The 16,747-nt window shown below is 37.1% G+C and overlaps 1 long non-coding RNA gene across 3 annotated transcripts; it reads right to left on the bottom strand.

Annotated features, from left to right (window-relative positions):
* Positions 1–258: 258 nt before the first annotated feature.
* Positions 259–13,880, bottom strand: LOC103139601 (uncharacterized). Of its 3 annotated transcripts, none has more exons than XR_476423.2 (3): positions 13,710–13,880; positions 7,939–8,018; positions 259–359 (listed from the first exon to the last, which is right to left on the bottom strand). It is a non-coding gene; the product is annotated as an uncharacterized LOC103139601 (long non-coding RNA). The 3 variants fall into 3 exon arrangements; XR_001662385.1 differs by lacking the exon at positions 13,710–13,880 and adding an exon at positions 12,342–12,481; XR_476422.2 differs by lacking the exon at positions 13,710–13,880 and adding an exon at positions 11,150–11,306.
* Positions 13,881–16,747: the final 2,867 nt, after the last annotated feature.

Here is a 16,747-nt window from a genome sequence, read left to right as displayed (position 1 = left end):
CTGTGTTTCAGCTAAGTTTTTATAGGCGGCTGAAATAAACATTTAAGTTCCATTTCTTTCAGCACCATGTTAATCTTCATTCAGCTGAAGCGTTGGCAACGCCTGACTCTGAATCCAAAGTCAGATCTTGATTAACATTTATTGATTTCTAGCAGTGCTAACAAGATAAGAAATGAGAAAACAAGGTAAATCAATGCCGCCTTCCGATAGCAATGGGATATCCAAAGACAAGCTAGTAGTTTAGCTTTACTCACCGAAGCAGGTGCGTTGACCACAGAGAGGTTATACCCGTAAAGAAAAGATGAACCCAGGGCCCCGAAGAAGGCTGCGCTGAACAGGCAGGTTGTGAGAGGCTGCTTCTAAGAGAGAAGACAGAAGAGACGAAATTCAGATTTTCATGCTGGCCAAACAGACAAAAGATTTATCAAAGAAAGTCAAGTCAATGTCAAGACCAAACTCACTACAGGAAGTGTTCTTTAGACAATCAGGTCAGAAAACTGGGTTTTGTCTTTTGAGGATTTCGTCTGTTTCAGTTTTGCCATGTTGAAACCTCTAATTTAAGTTATTTGAGATTCAGTGTGGTTGGCAAACACACATTAGTGCATAATTGTGAAACTGAAGGATCGTGACACAGGGATTTTGAATTTTTCTACCAATAAAAACCTAAAATCTGACTTATTTGACCTGCTTTATACTGAAATCCCTAAAAAAAAAAATCCAGTGCAACCAATGACCTTCAGAAGTCAAAACACAGATAACAATTAGTGCTTAAAATTATTTCCTGTTCGGCCTCTCAGTTCACTGCCATCTTCACCATTTCTCACAGCTGAACAGAAAAAGCATAATCAGATTACCTCCACAACACTTTTCTACTGCCGCCACCAACATCATATCAGCTTCTGGTTGGTTTCATGATTGCACTCTTCTTCAGGGATCACAGCGGTAAGCTTGTAGTTGCATTTTACCACTAAGGGTACCAGTACGTTTTGAGGAAACACACACCAACTTTATTTGTGGGTGAGTATCAGTTTGTCTTATTTCATCCTTTTGCTGATTGAAATTTAATACATAGGACATGCGTTTGTAATTAGAAACAATCCAGCACAACCAATATCCTTCTGAAGTCACATAATTAGTAGAAAAAAAGAGTCCCCAGGGAGAAAGTTGAGAAGAGGTTTGAAGTTGGGTTCGGTTATAACAACATTCGAAGCTCAACTCTAAAAGCAATGTTTAATACATTTATTCAATACAACTGCAGACCAGCCAAAACATGGCTCAACACACAAACAGAAATGAAGAAGCAGCCAAAAGGTTGGTGATAACTCTTCAGATCCACAGCACAGGTCAAACAAGATACGTAAGGGACAGGTAAAATATTTAGCAGAAGGTTATCTAATCAGATTATTCAAAAAATGTTGTTTTGACTCGCATGCAAAACACTGACTTGTGGTTGCTAAACCAAAACAACTGCCTCCGACATTGGAGCAAAAGGTAGTTTGACAAACTGATAACTCATGAGGCTCAATTTAAATGTACTACAGTAATTTGTGTTACTCTATCACGTATATTCCCTATACATTCAACTGAAATTTGTGGTAATAAAGTGATGACATGATTAAGCGTCAAGAAGAATAAATGCCTTTATAAGCCACGGTAAAAACCACCTGAACATGAACTCTATTAATGCTGCTGGTTTATTAATGCTACACACCAGCCCTGAGTTTCTGATGTGATCAAGATGCAATGTTAGATGACTTGTGTTTCAGTTTTAGAAGTGAGAATGAACTCTTATTTTAGACACAAGTGTAATCCTGTACATTATAGCTCACAAAAACCTCTCAATATTCAATGCAGGAAATCAGAGTATTATCCCACACTCCTAGACATGTTGGATGTTGCAAATCTTAAACATCTTAAGATTTATTTAACATATAACTTTTAAAAGATAAAAATGTATCGCCACTCAGACAACCAAAGCACTAAGGAAGTCAAAGTTTTAATGTTTCTCCTAATGGAGGGTGCAGAAGGAAATGCCACGGCATCATTAGGCCATGTTGCGCTGGAGAATATGAATGTACTGAGCAGATTCATGATGCATTTACATTATCACATATTCAGAATGCAAGAATGGCATTTAGGGAGTAAGACCGTGAAGATGGTGAGGAGTATTAATGAGCGTCGTGACTCATACTTTATCACCGATGTGTTAGTTATGGCTAACAGTTATGGCTCAAAAAGGCTCGAGGGATATTTAAATGTTTTAAATCTTCCAGGAACTTCTTCTGAAAAGTATAATACCTTAAATAAAACTGTGAAACTGACAGAAATATAACCCTCTGAAGCCTGATATAGGTGCTGTTAGGGTTAGGGTTAGAGTTGGACATACTCTGTGTGTGCGTTTTTAGGAGGGGGTGACCCCAGAAACTAGCAGCATCAGAACCGTCCACCCACGGTCACACTGTTATTATTGACTCTTCCCATAAGTTTGATTTATTGATAATATGAACACATGAAAATGAAAACGTGTGCTTTATTGGTCCTATACACATGGAACAATATAACACACAACCTGTTGGTGCCTCTCTTTTAATGACCGAAAAGAACACAATGGTGACTGAACCAACTTGAAACTGACAAAGGCAATAAATAAAAATGTATTGAACATCAACGAATGAAAATCAGACATTGCTTTTGAAATGTGGTTCAACAGAATCATTAAAAAAAAACAACAACACAAAAAAACTAATGAAACAGACCTGGACAAAAATGATGGTCCTTCTTGAAAAAAATGCCAAACAATGTGACCACAGGTATGATTCAAGTTTAAAGTTGACAATTCATCAGTGGGCTGTTTGGTGACGAGGTGTAGCCAACCATCCTGGTTGTGAAAACTGATGTAAATTGATGACAAATTCAAGAGAAGGATAGTGAGTGTTAACCAAAGACCCCAAAAACAGCTTCCAAAGAAAGTAAATGTAAATTTCAAGGTTAAGGTGCGTCAGTGCCAGATTGCACCATCTATCGTCATTAAGCCAAAGCGAACTTTGTGGAAGACATCCAAGGAAAAAAGAACTGGACCTTGACTGGCCACAATTCATAGTTACGAGCCACGAAGAATGTCCTTTTGACATATAAGACAAAACTCAGGTTATTGGGAAAGGAGATGAAACATGCCATTTGGAGAAAGCAACCTGAGACAACTGGAGCCCACGAGGAAGTGGGCCAAAATATATGTGGATGGCTGCAGAAGTCTCATTGACAGCCACAGAAAATGGATTACAGTGACTGCCTCAAAAGTTTATGCAACAAAATATAAAGTTGAAGTTACCATCTTTTTTGTTCAAGCCTGTTTCAATAGATTTTTAAAAACGATTCAGTTTCATAAGAAATGCCTGATTGTCATTGGTTAGTTTTTGGAGAAAATAAAAAAAAAACATATATTATTACTTTTGTTGGTTTCAAGATATTTCAGTGACCACAGTGGGCTTTTTGGGGTACTAACAATTTTGTCCACATTTCTTTAAATCATACACAAATTTGAAAAAAAGATTTTAAAGAAACAAAACGGAGAGTTAATGAGAAATCTGCAAGTGTAATTTTCTTAAAATCTTGTGTGGTCGTACAGCTGCATACCATTACGCTCTTTTCTCCATGCCACAATAGACATTAATATTCCAAGAAACAATTTCAGTATTTCCATTCATGAGTTTCTGTTTATGGTTTGATCTGACCATTTTCCATCAGGGGCTCAGAACTCTAAATGGCAAAGGAGAAGCTGATGGTATGTAATTTTCCTTTAAGCCAATTGTCTTGAAACAGACATTTCTATTTGCATTGTCAGACTCAGTGGCAGGGCAGAAGAAATTATATGTTTTTTAGAGCAGGGCTGACCAAGAACCTCACTGTGCATTGTGCTACTTTACATGAACAGCTGCTGTGGCTGTGATTACTGCCAGTACAGCCCATTCTTTACCCACTTCTTACCACTGCAAGTGGGATTCCACATTGTTAGTTCCTAGAACAATCCTTTACACATGGGGTCGCTGTGCAGATATTCAGTACTGTGGAGAGGGTAGTTTATAAGTAAAGCTGATTTTATAACACTCTTGCACTGTTTTGTTTCAAAGGTCACAATTGTCTAAATTGTGTCAGTATGTTTAACTTCTTAGCAAATAGATTCTTAGCATATGCCCTTCACGATAACAAATTTAGCTGGACGATAAATTGTTCCAGAAGTTATTGCGATAATCAATAATATTGTTGTTTTGAGACCATTTTCAAGTGATGTAACGATAATGACAAAATAATAGTGAAAGAGCACATTCTCAAAGATCAGTAAACTTTAAATTTAAATGAACATTTAACACTGGGACTGGGAGACATTTTAAATATCCAAAATAAATAATCAAAACAACAAATAAAATGAATTTTGAAATCTTTGTAAACAAAATTGTCCTTCAAAAAAGGGGTGGTTGAGACTAAAGCACCAAAGACTTTTATCCTCCAGTTTTTGGTAGGAAGAGAAAAAAAAAAAGAGATAAACAATAAATTATGGCAATGGAAATAATTGAGTTTGTTTTAATTCATCATGCAATTAATTACATGATTCTGGTAGGAAGAGCTTTGATTTGTCTCTCACCACAGGTCTGGGCCAGTTCATCATTTCTATTTCCATACATTTTGTCTCAGAAAGGCTCTCAGTTTAAATTTCAATCCTATAATTCATGGCAGTGTTTATTAGAATGCTGCGCCATCGGTGTAATTACAAGGTCATCGAGTTCTTAGCAGTATTAAAGGAAGGGTCTGGATTCTGCACAGACAGGCCAAAGGGGTGGTGAAACTGAGCCTGCTAGAATGAAGTATGGTAATTAGAGATGTGGGAAATGGGTGCACACTGCAAAGCAAACACAACACAATGACATACTCTATGCACTGTTGGGCACTGAAAATAAATTAAACCGAAGAGCACATGCACACATGGAATAAACAATGGCTTATGGATAGTTTGACACAAAAACTACTTATATTTTAACTTAAAAGGTCATTAAATAACCCTCATAAAGTAACATTTTTAATATTTTATACCTTTTTAATCAAACCAGAATTTTTAAATAAGGATAATGTGTTGTATGTTGTGCATGTTTTATTGCATTTTATCCTCATACACTCTGATCAGGCATAACATTATGACCAGAACGAGTCTGATTGCTCTGGTTTCATACACTCATACACACAGCAAACTGTTCTGCAGTGTGTATTCTGACACTTCTCCAGCAGAACTGGCAGTATGTTCAGCAGCAATTTCAACTACAGTAGTTTGTTGGTTAGCTCAAACCTTCTCCTCGCTCCCCATATCAAATAGCCTTGACCCCCCTCCCCATGACCCTTTCACCAGTTCACAGTTTCTTCTTTGGACATCCACCTGTGGCAGGTGGATGACCCAGACATCCACCTGCCACAGTTTGTTAAACCCACTCAAATCGTTGTGCCTGACGATTTTTCCTGAATCTAACACTTTGATGACATGATGTCAACTTCCTGCCTAATATATGCCACCTTCGAACAGGTGGGTTGAGAAGAGATGATGATTGTTATTCGCTTCACCAGTCAGTGGTTGTGTTACTCCTGATCAGTGTATTTATTCATCGGTTTCATTAATCATTTATCAGGCGCTTCATCGACCTCCCTGCTACGCTCACTGTCTGTGTTCATGTTGTTTTGCCCCTGTTCTCTCCGTGTTAACCGGTTCGCCTTCCCATTGGGTTTATCCCAGTTTGGAATTGTGTTTCCTGGGGTCAGGAAGATGACCATTGAGATGTAACTCATTTATCTTGCTTTTTGTGCTTGGGTTTTTTCAAAAAATATACATCCTTCTTCAGAACAACTATGTAGCTTTTCAGTGGACTGGGCTCTGACAGCAGTCCTTTGGCAAAATGAACCTAATTTAATCCAATGGAAGTAAAGCCCACTCCATATTTATAGGCTTTTGCTTAAGATTTGAATAAAGCCTTCAAATGAATTAATATTTTACTGCAGTAGCAGCATATGGCATTAAAAATGCAGAGAAATTTGGTCTTTTGTTCGAGTACGTTGTTATTCGCCAGGTGAGGAAGACGTGGGTTTTTGTGCATTAATAATGTCTGACCTTAACAATTTCTGTAACTGGATAATTTTTTTAATACATATTGAATTTGCTTCAAGACTGTCTGGATGTTACGAGAGATCTAAGTTGTATTCCATGGCTGTCAGGATTTGTGATGCCCATTTCGCTTGTACTCTCTCTTTAAATTGGTAAAAAAAAATAACCCTTTTCATGTAATGTGGACAGTTTTTCAAAGGCCATTTTCTACAGTAGGTGAGTGTTGGTGTTAGACTTGTCGCTACATTGGATTTTAATGTGTTATTATATGATGTCAACTGCAGACATGACCTTCAACAACAAGTTACAAGTAGTTCATCAAGTTAATGGATGACATCAGTTCACTACAATGGCAGTTTGCAGTTTTGAAAAATGTATTTATTGGCCTATAAAGCGGTCAGTGGCCTAGAACTGAAACATGTTTCTGATTTGTTTGTCAAATATGAAGTATCCTCCTTACACCTTTAGAAACCTCAGGACTGAAATTAAACAAGGTGAAGTGGCATTAAGTTTTGATAGACCTTATCTCTGGAACAAACTCACTAAAAATCTGAGCTGTACGGAGATGTTCCTCTAAATCAAGACTTAAAACGCCTTTGTTTACAGCAATCAAACAATCTGACAACTGGACAGTTAGATAATATGAGATTGAAAGTTAGATTTTGATTTAAAATGGGCATTTAAATATTTATTTTAATATATAATACTTTTATACAATGCTTTTAATGGTTTGACATTTGACTCTGTTTCGAGAAAGGTCTTCTCTTTGCCTTTGGTGTCCTTCAGGGCGACTTGGATTGATTGCCCTCTGTAATAATGGAGCTAATAAATAAAGTTGCCTTGAATCCGTAGTAAGTGGCTCGGTGGATGGATAGAATACCAAAAATTGAACTGTGAGATACTTACACAGTGCAACTAATGGAGGTGAAAGCTTAATTTTAATTAAAATATTGTGAACCAAGTTAACTTAAAGGGTGTTCGCATTCATCTGATCAGGTTTCATGAATGATTTCTATTTCTCATGTTTTTCTCTCAAATGTGTCCATCTTGTTCAGATGGATTGCACAAAACAAATAACACATCAGACTTCTTATTTATCTTGGTCTCATCTTTTTAAGCTACAAAAGCCTGACATTTTAACACGGTGTGTAAACTTTTCAGATCCAAAGCAGCTTAACAGCTCCACTCAGCAACATCCTTGGAGAAATTTATGAGCGACTGGGTTGGAGTTGTAAATGAAAAAAATCACAGGATGTGCTCCTAGATCAAAGCTTTAATACTTATAGATGTCACAAGTTTTGGAGGCTAAGATGAAGAGAGCCCTTATGAATAGCAACAGTATTAATGAACAAACACAGATGGTCATAAAGAGAATAATAAACATGTCTCCTGGAAGTGTGATTTAATTTGCCTGAAGCAGAAATGCATTTTACCATAGCAACAATATAATCTCATTTGAATATTAATACAAGTTATCATAAAAATGATCATTTTTATGATGGTGGGGCAAATCTGTTCAACCTTTAAAGAGCAAAATCGGGGCAAAAATATGGGTCCAAAGTATCAAAAGTGCAGTACAACACAGAAACATACAAATGTCACACACAGCGCATGTTAGAGTAGGTTGGCGACACACCTGAAAGATAACAGCAACAGTGACCTACATAGCGCTATAGGTGCCTTGCTTGGAGTCCATCAATAATCGAGCAGTGGGACATAATTCTTTGGAAAAAGAAATGACCATTTCAGGTCATTTGGCGCTTATCAGAAAAAATAACTTCCACCTGTATCAGGCTCACCTTTTCAGGGGTTTTCTGTGAGTCGTTCATTTTGTGGTCAGCCTGGCTGTCCTGCTTGTCCATGATGGAGTTTCAGCAACCTAAAACGAGAAGGTCACAATACATCATATGAGAAACGTCGCTGCTGGGGAACACCCACGGTGGCACTGGGGTCATTTCACAACAACGATTGGGGAAGTAAGATTTGTTTTTTTTCTCTCTTTTTCTTTTTTTATGCAAGCTGCTGATGGAAACATCTGCTGCAAAGGAAGTGACTGTGCGTGCAGAAGCTTGCAGAAAGCAGCTCAGGATTATGGAATCCTGAGTTAGTGCCCTCCATGAAAAGTTTTAATGAGATTCAAATAAGAGATAAAACCCAATCAGACTACAGCATGAATCACTGCCTGTTTCTAACCTTCAAATAAGAGAAAATTAAAGATTTTGTCAGCAACACGGTGAGGAAAATCCACGGATGTCCAACGCATTGGATAACAGAGTGACTCTGCCCCCTACTGGATTTAAGTGCAACAACACTCCAACGCTGAACAGTGGAAGCTGGCCTATCCGAATTTACAAGTTGATCTCAGTGATTAACTATGTTGGCAAAAGAATATTTCTTTCTTTAATTTAATTCCAAGAACCAAATTAACAAATCATATAGATTCAGTACACACAGAGTAAGATATTTTAAGCGTTCGTTTCAATAAAAAGGGATTTTTAATACAGAAATGCTGCTGTAATGGAAGATAAAACACTTCTGACTTTCAGGTCAGATTCACACAAGACAGACAGCTGCAGCTCATTTCCTGGATATGTTTGTATGTGGCTTTTCAAGAACAAAGTCTTGCTGCTGTCAGACTTTGAGGATCTTCTCAACAGTTTTGGGGGCTTTGATTTGTAACCATGTAGGGCACATGTGTCAAACCGAAGGCCGAGGGGCCAAATCCAAAGCTTTTTATGTGGCCCTCTAGACTCTAATGTGACACATAAAAGAACTGTCAAAACAAAGGAGATGCTTTTCAAAGCAGCTTTTATCTATTTACTGCTTCCCGTTTCTTGCAAATTATTATGGAAATTCACACAAAACCAACGAATCCCTGCACTTTTTTGCGCCAATACATAATTATGATTTTATTGCAGATTTTTGGATCTAAGTGACTTTTTACTTTTCTTACTTCTACTAAGCAGCTCCTTAATATTTACTTGATGTCAAGTTATATAATGATAGGGAAAGTAATAAAAAACACAAATATTTCTAAATTAGTACCAGAAACGCTTTGATTTTTATTGCAAAAAAATAAAATTAAAAAAAAATCACAAAATCCTTTAGGGACTGGATATTTAATTTTAAGAATTTATTTATGTTTTAACAGTTTTGGGTTTGAATGCCTCTGTAAATTCCAACAGAAATAAATTTGTAACACCTAATTTATTTCTCATACTTGTTGCGAAGGAAATTAATACAAAACATTCCTTAAAATCTGCATTTAGGAATCACTTGTTACTCCTGGAATCCTGGAAACCAAATTGTATTTAGACACACTCATTCACATCCCTGACGAAATTATATTACATAACAAGTGAGACTTTGAACTTCGGCCACGACCAGAAACCCTCTGCTGCAAAACCAGAGCAGTTAAAAGCTCATGATACATGAGCAGCAATAAGTGTTAATTGTTTGATGAAAAACAATGTTGATAATGTAAGACTAGCCTACATTTCAAGAAGAATACCAACCATAAGTGAAACGCTGAAACAACCTGAGATAACATGCGTCAGTTGGCTAATGTTTGCTTAACATGAAGCGGAAACCATCAAAAGTCAGGAGTGTTGACGTTAGCATTCCCCCTAACCCAGTAATCACTCCGTCATCATGATGCTGCTGGAAAGAAAATCCATGTGCTTTAAAACACAAGTGCAAGGTAACCAATTTCCTGTACACTTTACATGATTTTAATGTTTTATATTAACCTGATGATTTATTTTTTTTTTTAACTAAAACCTGCTGTATCACTTTCCAGTTTACATGCAGTCGTCATGGATCTTAATGCAGTTTTTACGTTGGGATGTTTTTGTTTCTGAGGAATGATTTAATAGGCAACTTCAGTGGTTGGGCTAACAAGGTTCAATTTAACATTAAATCTACAGAGGTCCAGAATTATACATACAAAGTGAAATATTAATAAATATCACCAGTCTAATAGTCCTAAAGATACCACACATTAAGCCATCAACACGGTCCTGGAGTGATTTTTGACTAAAGGATATGTCGACATATTGAAAATGTATTTCAAAGGAAAACTCAAATGAATGTGATATTTATGTCCATGTTGAATTTATCCAAACTTTAGATTAGAGCTGTAGTTTTTCCCTTTAAATAAAAATGTCAGACAACTGTACACAATTACTCAAGATAAATCTATACGAGAGCTTCATTGCAGGAGAGTTTCAGTCTCTTTAAAGATGTACTAATTTGAGAAAAATAATATGCTCACCATAGCTTAAGCTGTACATGTACTACAATGAAATCTCTTGAATCAACTCTTAAAAAAAAAAAAAGAAAGAAGAAGAAAACATCCTTTCAACTCGCTGGAAGCAAAGCTGCAGCAAACCTAATTTCTCTACATCTACATTTCTAAAGGCCACCTTTTCATTCTCTTTCAAGACAAAGTAAGTGATTTTTTTCTCCTCTCATGGTTTCCATCGACTGGGTTTACATTCAATCTAAATACTTGCAAATGAAAGGGCTCCCGCATTGACTGATGGAGTAAACAAACGACAGAGAGTGATTCAAAGTTGCTCTCAACTTGTGTAACACTTAGTGTGAGCAGAAACATGCAGGAGTATGAAAATTCATATAGCAATTAAATTAGAATTTAGTGCCACACAAAAAAAAAAAAAATCACACAACATGAAACATAACACGACAACAGGAGATAGTTGTCAGTGTTTACATAATATATAAACTAGAACCACAACAGATCTAAATGACGTTAATACTGTAAATTCATCATCTGCTTCCTATGTCTTACAAAAAACACCACCACCTTCTAAATGTGTATTAAGTTTATATATATAAAAACACATTTCATTCACTGACTTCACACTATAAAAACACACTTCCTTTGTATGCATAACAACAGACCGGAAACTAAAAGTAAAAATATGCATACAGACATTGTGCAGCAGAAAATGACATAACGTCTGCAGAACAAGAGTTAGAATAACTTACCAAACTGGATCACCTCTACATAAAGTTCCCAGCCCAATAGAGTGACTGCAAAAGTTGAGATCCGCCGGGTTTTCTGTACAAATTAGAGACACAAGCAGGTGCAGCGGGTGTATTTACCCGCTTACATACTGTGCAGCCAGAGCAACAACTGAAAGGACTGCCCACACATTACCTATAAACGTGATAACGCTGAGAAATTATTAACTCTGGGAATGTTCGTCCCTTTTTGTTGGCTCGTAATTACAGTCAAGTCAGCTGCATGCCAGATAAGTGCAAAACTAAAAGCAGCATTTCCATCAGTTTACTGTTTATGAACAAATCTCTATCCCATCTTGTATAACAAACGCCACAATGCGAATAAGTGTTCACATGAAATGAAAGTCAAAGCTAAATGGGATTTTTATGAGATATTACATTTTAAAAATCATTGGTGTATGCTCACCTTTCATCATAAAAAAATACATTGAACTCATTTAATCATAGAGTTCACACCGTTAGGACATATGTGAATAAAATTGTAGAGATGTTCCTGGTTGTAAGTTATTTAATTTGTTGTTGTTTTTTTTCTTTTTTGGATGTTTTCTGAGATAAAAAAAAATAAGTTATACTTGTTTTGATCTGATATTCTACCGTGTTTGCCGTTAATCAGCAACGACCAAAGAAATTTCTAAGCAAATTTACAGGAAGAGTATGTTTTTGTGTGCGACTCCAAAACACTTACAGAAATTAGGATTGCAGTGAATTGTGGTTCTTAAAAAGCATAGACTCAAGATAGTGAAAACAAATGCACACACTTTTCAAAAACTTGTAGGAGAAAAACCCCCACTGGGAACACAGGGAGCCAGAGCAGAACAAAAACCATAAATCCAAGGAAAAAGCCAGCAGGGAACACAGGGAAGAAACTGGGAAAATAACAAGAGGAACCAGCAAAGAGTTTGAGCAGGAGATGGGTTAAAATACTGTGAGGGTAGATTAAAGTCTATAGACAAAGCAAAATGGAAAGGGTAATTAGCGTTTTGCTTGCAAGTGATACTAAAGCAACATTTCTCCTTTGTCCGAGACTCAAACTTGAAGAAAAAACATGATAAACTCTCTTTAATGCATGCAAACACTGGGGTTGGAAATGAGAACAATAGCTGAATCAAGAATCTCTATAATTAAGCCCTTAGTGCAGATGTCTGTGTTCTCTTACCTTGCAAAACATGTGCCAAGAGCATTTTGTCACAAAGGGGGAAAAAAGCTGTGAGGACTTAAAGGATGAACACACAAATGCCATGCTGGTAGAAAGACTCCTGTTTAGTCTGCAGGAATAATGAAGTCAGATCAGTCACTATATCAGGAGCACAAATAATGGCCCCTTCATTAACACAACCAGTCAAAGTCCAGAGAAGACCCCAGGAGCGATGGCTTGCAGGTCGGAGCAGAGAAACAACAAAAGGATTACACGTCAAGACAACGTGCACACCGTCGTCCCACCGAAACATGTTAGAAAATCAGCAGAACAATCCGTCTGCACGAGTGGAGCTGTTACAGAAAAGCAGCAGAACAACTAGAAAAAAAAACTTTCTCCTCTGGCAACTTTTCTCTGATCAATGGCTGCTTTCTTCTCTGTCCATCCCACAAAGATTAGGTTCTCTGACACACAGCCAAACATGTGAACCCCAATTCTCCACTGTGAACACAGTAGGAGAGAGAAAGGTCATGCACTGTATGTAGTGTGAGGTTCTGAGTCGTCGTTGTCTGTCTTGTAAAGAGCTCTGTGTAATGAGAGGCAGCTCCTCTGGGACGTCTCTGGAGTCTAGGTAACACCAGTCTTGGGTTACACTCAGTGTGAGGGAAAGACTTTGAGAGAGAAGGTGGCTCGCGTGATCTAATTCTGCTTTATTTTATACAAGGCATTAAGAAAATATTCACGTCCTTAAAGCCCCCACACATTTTGTCACGCTACATTAAATTTCAATTTATTTTAAAGAATCTAAGATGAGCCAAAAGTAGCCTAAAATTGCTAAGTGGAAGGAAAAAAACAACTCGATAGATCTAAATAAAATGTGCCACCGCAACTGCAAAATCTACTGAGGGATGGTCACCTACTTGCATCAGACAAGCAGCCAAGAGATAGAGGATCTGTTGACTAGACAACTTTTAGTCCTCAAATCTGGACTCTGGAGAAGTGGGAAGAATATAAATGCTAAAAAAAATTTAAAAAAAGTCCTATTTCCAGTTTTCCCACAAAAAAAAGTAAACATTTGACAGAAGTTGTTTTCACTAACTTTGCCTGCCTCAGTGTTTTTTGTTCTAAGACCGCAAACACTGAATTTCTTTCCACAGCGCATGTCTTTAATGACAGACATCGTTAAACATTAACTTCCCTTGGACGGCCAGGGCGTCCCTGACTCCTACAATTCAACAACGTTTTACTGAATTGTAGGACAAACTCCGAAGCTCCGACGAAGGCATTTGACAACAGACTCGTTGACTGTGGAACAAAACTAGATTTGAATAAAATATAATATTAAATAAATAAATAAGTAAGTATAAAAGAATAAAAAAGGAAGCTTACACCTTCCGCTGCCTGGACTCTCCCTGTCCCGTAGAAACCCCAAACAAAAACCACTGTAGGCATCTAATTAAGAAGGCAGCATTATCACATGAGAACTAGCTGGCTAACTTAATTTACTGACTCTGGATTTGAAGCAAATGCGATTGGAGACACGGCGTAACCAGAGTGCAGCTAAGGGAGCCCACCTACGTAACATTTAAGTCAATCACTTCCCCTGCTACCACTATGCAGGCCACTGCTACTAGCATAATTGAGGGCTTAAAAATCAATTAATAAGCACAGACCATTGTCTAATTCCTGATAAATAGTTGCAGTGTAAGCATGACGGTTTAATTGTAACTATAATTTGGTTTCAGCAGACTTTACACTTGAGCAGCACGAATATAAATATTCCACTTGCCTTTTATATGTTTGCAGGATGCTGCAGGACTCCCAGGACGGCATCTTCTGGACACAAGTCCGCGGTGTTAAGAGTCAACTCTGTTATTTCAGAGAGCTGTGGGAACATCCGGGTTCTACCACCCAAAAGTGATGCTCACGCGCTGAGCTTCCTCAGATTGTTTTACTGGGCCTCCTCTGGCAGCAAACTGTGCAAAAATATTATTAAGATAAATAGTACAACCCTTTCGCAAACTTATAGATGCTGTCCACCTTGAGCAACAAAGTACTACTGCGCTAAAGAGAAAAAAAAAGTAAAGAGAGCGGCACTCGTGTGTTTTCGTTTGGTATCAAAAGGTTTGTTTTGTCAAGGAACATACTAACAAGCTCTAAGTCAAAGATAACACAATTTGCCAGGGTCGTAATTTAGCATTTTTTGGGATATTTTAACTGTTCTGTTTTGGAAAATTATCTTTTCTTGTTCCGCAGCTCATTTTTTTCTGTACTGATTTGTGATTGTTACCACCAGTTCACTGTCGTCTTGCAGCTGAGCTTACAGTCCGAAAACATGATTGCTACTAAGTTAATTGGTCTCTATAAAAAAGAAATACCCTTACGTGTGTATTTGTGTGTGAGGTTGTCTGTACTGTCTGTGTCCAGGTTGCACCTCCACAGACAGGCACCTGCAACCCTGCAAAGATGAACAGGTAAAAACTTATTCTCATTTTTTCCAGCTGAAATTTGTTTTTCAAACTGCATAATGCACAAAAAATAAGTTTTCTACCATACTTCCGTGAGGCATATCGTGCATTAAATATTACTCTGTACCTGTTGATCAGTGCATCACCACTTCAAACAGTTTTTGCCAGCGTCCTGATTTGAATCTGTGTGGAGGGAGCTTAAAATTAGAATAGTTTAATAAAATGCAAGGAAAGAAAATTGATCAATATTAAGATTTTATCTTAATATTATAGTAGATGTGTGTCACATTTTTCTTCAGTGACAAATTTCTTGGTTGAACTGAAATAAGTTTGAGCATAAAACTTTGGAAATCTTGGCTGTTCTTGCTTATTCTTGCCTGTATTTTAATATTTATTGCAGCAGCTAGTGAAAGCCCTCTAGGCTGAATCCTGTGACAAAGTTAAAGTTGCCTGAGTATTTCTAAAGCTTACAGCAGCATTTGTTGACAGTTTCGACAGCAGAAATCTGTCAAGATACTAAGACCTTTACATTATGTTCTTGTTTTAAAAATCCACAATTCTACAAAAAAAATCCCAAACTAATGAATCATTTTTTAAATGCATTTCCTTCCACAATTACAAATCAAAGATCAGTCTAAAATTACTTTGATCTTGTGCATGAATATAATAAAACTTTAGATTAAATGAAAATTATGTATCCAGTTTACAGCACACAGCAGCAATCATGTTGAAAGACAGTTTGATTCCACGAACATCTTATCACATTGTAAAATTTAGACAGGGGTGGCAATTTATGCTGCAATGATAAAATATTTGTCTACTGTGCACCTTTCACTGTGCTTACTACTGCATTTAGAATGACAGCGGTGTAAATACAGTCATCAGTAATCACTGGGTTAAATGTCAATGGTAGGTGCTGTAAATGTGAGGTAATCTTCAGTTTCCTCTCGATCGGATAGGGATTGTGCCGATACACGTTCATGAAGCTTTTGAAATCGACTGAGCCATTAAATCCTTGCATCTATATAGTTTTATCAAGCAGCTCGGGTAAATAAACAAAGATAAAGGATGTCATTGCTACGATATTGAATGTTCAGAGTGCTGCTGACTAAGACAGCCCCACCCCCCCCAAAAAAAAAATCTGTTTTCTAGCAAAAGTAAAACTGGAGTGAAAGCAATAACAAAATATTCAGACATCGTTATTCGTATATCAAAACATGGAAGCACTCATTTTGCATTCCTGAAACATCTGCACACATCTGGGTTTACAAATGACTCCAGTTCAAACGTTTGCAGAAGTTTCTCCTGCTGGGTCTGGTTAATTACAATGAAACTAGCATGAGGAATGTTTGGCTAAAGCAGTTACAGAAAATGTTTTAGGTAAATTTAAGAAGTTAAACTCGCATAGATACTTTGAAGACATTTCAAGAGTTTAGTTCCGCTACATTTTGATGATCGACTNTTAAACTCGCATAGATACTTTGAAGACATTTCAAGAGTTTAGTTCCGCTACATTTTGATGATCGACTCGCAGGGCCAACCAGTTTCTCAAAAACAAGTTACACAATTTGATTTTGTAAAAAGGATCCTTTTTACACGATTACATTTTTACACAATTACAGAATCCTTTTATTCTTTTAAGAATAAAAGGATTCTTAATACAGATCTGGAGGAAGCAAGCTGCAGAATCTAAAGATGTTGGGGCAGAGGGTCATACTGGAAAGTTGAATGGAAGAAACACTAGAAAATGCGTTTTGAGGATTCAAAACCAAATTCATTTCAAAGGCATGTACTTCAGGAGCCACCTCAGAGGATCATAGATTCTTTTTGAAGTTTTCACAAATGGCTCATAGCATCAAGACAAAAGGGATCATCTGCAGTTAGCAAAATGCTATGGCATGAAGAACATGTGTAGGTTATCTGCATTAAAGTGTTAAGAGTAACGCGTGAGAAGATGAG

The sequence above is a fragment of the Poecilia formosa genome, unplaced genomic scaffold, assembly GCF_000485575.1.
Source record: "Poecilia formosa unplaced genomic scaffold, Poecilia_formosa-5.1.2 Scaffold62, whole genome shotgun sequence".
Taxonomy (NCBI): Eukaryota; Metazoa; Chordata; class Actinopteri; order Cyprinodontiformes; family Poeciliidae; genus Poecilia; species Poecilia formosa.
The sequence above is the reverse complement of the archived record's forward strand: the minus strand, read 5'-3'. Positions and strand labels throughout refer to the sequence as shown.